The sequence below is a fragment of the Arachis stenosperma genome, chromosome 5 (assembly GCF_014773155.1).
Source record: "Arachis stenosperma cultivar V10309 chromosome 5, arast.V10309.gnm1.PFL2, whole genome shotgun sequence".
NCBI classification, from domain to species: Eukaryota; Viridiplantae; Streptophyta; class Magnoliopsida; order Fabales; family Fabaceae; genus Arachis; species Arachis stenosperma.
Window position 1 is genome coordinate 50,233,328 of NC_080381.1, and position 4,418 is coordinate 50,237,745.

At 42.8% G+C, this 4,418-nt stretch overlaps 1 non-coding gene across 1 annotated transcript; it reads left to right on the forward strand.

Moving 5' to 3' along the window:
- The first annotated feature begins 3,929 nt into the window (after positions 1-3,929).
- On the forward strand, positions 3,930-4,037 carry LOC130983843 (small nucleolar RNA R71). Its single transcript, XR_009087815.1, has one exon. It is a non-coding gene; the product is annotated as a small nucleolar RNA R71 (small nucleolar RNA).
- Positions 4,038-4,418: the final 381 nt, after the last annotated feature.

Genomic DNA, 4,418 nt, shown 5'->3' on the forward strand with positions numbered 1-4,418 from the left:
CAACATTCATGAACCACAAATTCAAAAAACATATGCACTGTTCAAGCATACATTCAGAAAACAAAAGTGTTGCCACCACATCAAAATAATTAATCTGTTATAAAATTTAAAATTCATGCAATTCTTCTCTTTTTCAATTAAGAACATTTTTCATTTAAGAAAGGTGATGGATTCATAGGACATTCATAACTTTAAGGCATAGACACTAAGACACTAATGATCATGTAATAAGACACAAACATGAATAAACATAAGCATAAAATTCGAAAAAACAAGAAAACAATGAACAAGGAAATTAAAGAACGGGTCCACCTTAGTGATGGCGGCTTGTTCTTCCTCTTGAAGATCTTATGGAGTGCTTGAGCTCCTCAATGTCTCTTCCTTGCCTTTGTTGCTCCTCTCTCATGATTCTTTGATCTTCTCTAATTTCATGGAGGAGGATGGAATGTTCTTGGTGCTCCACCCTTAGTTGTCCCATGTTGGAACTCAATTCTCCTAGGGAGGTGTTGATTTGCTCCCAATAGTTTTGTGGAGGAAAGTGCATCCCTTGAGGCATCTCAGGGATTTCATGATGAGTGAGATCTCTTGTTTGCTCCATCCTTTTTCTTAGTATGGGCTTGTCCTCATCAATGAAGATGTCTCCTTCTATGTCAATTCCAACTGAATAACAGAGGTGACAAATGAGATGAGGAAAGGCTAACCTTGCCAAGGTAGAGGACTTGTCCGCCACCTTATAAAGTTCTTGGGCTATAACCTCATGAACTTCTACTTCTTCTCCAATCATGATGCTATGAATCATGATGGCCCGGTCTATAGTAACTTCGGACCGGTTGCTAGTGGGAATGATTGAGTGTTGGATAAACTCCAACCGTCCCCTAGCCACGGGCTTGAGGTCATGCCTTCTTAGTTGAACCGGCTTCCCTCTTGAATCTCTCTTCCATTGAGTGCCCTCTTCATAAATGTCTATGAGGACTTGGTCCAACCTTTGATCAAAGTTAACCCCTCTAGTGTAAGGGTGTTCATCTCCTTGCATCATGGGCAAGTTGAATGCCAACCTTACATTTTCCGGACTAAAATCTAAGCATTTCCCCCGAACCATTGTAAGCCAATTCTTTGGATTCGGGTTCACACTTTGATCATGGCTCTTGGTGATCCATGCATTGGCATAGAACTCTTGAACCATTAAGATTTTGACTTGTTGAATGGGATTGGTGAGAACTTCCCAACCTCTTCTTTGAATCTCATGTCGGATCTCCGGGTATTCACTCTTTTTGAGTTTGAAAGGGACCTCGGGGATCACCTTCTTCATGGCCACAACTTCATAGAAGTGGTCTTGATGCACCCTTGAGATGAATCTCTCCATCTCCCATGACTCGGAGGTGGAAGCTTTTGCCTTTCCTTTCCTCTTTCTAGAGGTTTCTCCGGCCTTGGATGCCATAAATGGTTATGGAAAAACAAAAAGCAATGCTTTTACCACACCAAACTTAGAAGGTTTGCTCGTCCTCGAGCAAAAGAAGAAAGAAGAGAGTAGAAGAAGAAGAAATAGAGGAGATGGAGATGGCTTTGTTGTTCGGCCAAAGGGAGAAGTAGTGTTTAGGTTGTGGGAAAATGAGGGGGTGAGGGTTTGGCTATGGGAGGGAAAGTGGTTTGAATTTGAATGGTGAGGTAAGTGGGGTTTTATGAAGGATGTATGTGAGTGGTGAAGAGAAAGATGGGATTTGATAGGTGAGGGGTTTTTGGGGAAGAGTGGTTGAGGTGATTGGTGAATGGGTGAAGAAGAAGAGAGAGGGTGGTGGGGTAGGTGGGAATCCTGTGGGGTCCACAGATCCTGAGGTGTCAAGAAAAAGTCATCCCTGCACCAAGTGGTGAGCAAAAATGCTCTCTGTGCCAATTCTGGCGTTAAACGCCGGGCTGGTGCCCCTTTTCTGGTGTTTAACGCCAGCTTCTTGCCCTTTCCTGGCGTTTAACGCCAGTCTGGTGCCCCTTTCTGGCGTTAAACGCCCATTTGCAGCCCTTACTGGCGTTTAAACGCCAGCAAGGTCTTCCTCCAGGGTGTGCTAGTTTTCTTTCTGTTTTTCATTCTGTTTTTGCTTTTTCAATTGATTTTGTGACTTCTCATGATCATCAACCTACAGAAAACATAAAATAACAAAGGAAAATAGATTAAATATAACATTAGGTTGCCTCCCAACAAGCACTTCTTTAATGTCAGTAGCTTGACAGAGGGCTCTCATGGAGCCTCACAGATACTCAGAGCAATGTTGGAACCTCCCAACACCAAACTTAGAGTTTGAATGTGGGGGTTCAACACCGAATTTAGAATTTGGTTGTGGCCTCCCAACACCAAACTTAGAGTTTGACTGTGGGGGCTCTATTTGGCTCTGTTTTGAGAGAAGCTCTTCATGCTTCCTCTCCATGGTGACAGAGGGATATCCTTGAGCCTTAAACACAAAGGATTCTTCATTCACTTGAATGATCAATTCTCCTCTGTCTACATCAATCACAGCCTTTGCTGTAGCTAGAAAGGGTCTGCCAAGGATGATGGATTCATCCATACACTTTTCAGTCTCTAGGACTATGAAATCAGCAGGGATGTAATGGTCTTCAATCTTTACCAGAACATCCTCTACAAGCCCATAAGCTTGTTTTCTTGAATTATCTGCCATCTCTAGTGAGATTCTTGCAGCTTGTACCTCAAAGATCCCTAGCTTCTCCATTACAGAGAGAGGCATGAGGTTTACACTTGACCCTAGGTCACACAAGGCCTTCTTGAAGGTCATGGTGCTTATGGCGCAAGGTATTGAGAACTTTCCAGGATCTTGTCTCTTTTGAGGTAATTTCTGCCTAGACAAGTCATCCAGTTCTTTGGTGAGCAAAGGAGGTTCGTTCTCCCAAGTCTCATTACCAAATAACTTGTCATTTAGCTTCATGATTGCTCCAAGGTATTTAGCAACTTGCTCTTCAGTGACATACTCATCCTCTTCAGAGGAAGAATACTCATCAGAGCTCATGAATGGCAGAAGTAAATCCAATGGAATCTCTATGGTCTCAGTGTGAGCCTCAGATTCCCAGGATTCCTCATTAGGGAACTCATTGGAGGTCAGTGGACGTCCATTGAGGTCTTCCTCAGTGGCGTTCACTGCCTCTTCCTCCTCTCCTAGTTCGGCCATGTTGATGACCTTGCACTCTCCTTTTGGATTCTCTTCTGTATTGCTTGGAAGAGTACTAGGAGGAAGTTCAGTAACTTTCTTACTCAGCTGTCCCACTTGTGCCTCCAAATTCCTAATGGAGGACCTTATTTCAGTCATGAAACTTTGAGTGGTTTTGATTAGATCAGAGACCCTGGTTGCTAAGTCAGAGTGGTTCTGCTTAGAATTCTCTGTCTATTGCTGAGAAGATGATGGAAAAGGCTTGCCATTGCTAAACCTGTTTCTTCCACCATTATTGTTGTTGAAACCTTGTTGAGGTCTCTGTTGATCCTTCCATGAGAGATTTGGATGATTTCTCCATGAAGAATTATAGGTGTTTCCATAGGGTTCTCCCGTGTAATTCACCTCTTCTATTGAAGGATTCTCAGGATCATAAGCTTCTTCTTCAGATGAAGCATCCTTAGTACTGCCTGGTGCAGCTTGCATTCCAGACAGACTTTGAGAGATCATATTGACTTGCTGAGTCAATATCTTGTTCTGAGCCAGTATGGCATTCAGAGTGTCAATCTCAAGAACTCCTTTCTTCTGATTTGTCCCATTGTTCACAGGATTCCTTTCAGAAGTGTACATGAATTGGTTATTTGCAACCATTTCAATTAGTTCTTGAGCTTCTGCAGGCGTCTTCTTCAGATGAAGAGATCCTCCAGCAGAACTATCCAAAGACATCTTGGACAGTTCAGACAGACCATCATAGAAGATACCTATGATGCTCCATTCAGAAAGCATGTCAGAAGGACACTTTCTGATCAATTGTTTGTATCTTTCCCAAGCTTCATAGAGGGATTCACCTTCCTTCTGTCTGAAGGTTTGGACTTCCACTCTAAGCTTACTCAATTTTTGAGGTGGAAAGAACTTTGCCAAGAAGGCATTGACTAGCTTTTCCCAAGAGTTCAGGCTTTCTTTAGGTTGTGAGTCCAACCATATCCTAGCTCTGTCTCTTACAGCAAAAGGGAATAGCATAAGTCTGTAGACTTCAGGGTCAACCCCATTAGTCTTGACAGTGTCACAGATTTGCAAGAATTCAGCTAAAAACTGATGAGGATCTTCCAATGGAAGTCCATAGAACTTGCAATTCTGTTGCATTAGAGAAACTAATTAAGGCTTAAGCTCAAAGTTGTTTGCTCCAATGGCAGGGATAGAGATGCTTCTCCCATAGAAGTCGGGAGTAGGTGCAGTAAAGTCACCCAGCACCTTCCTTGCATTGTTGGC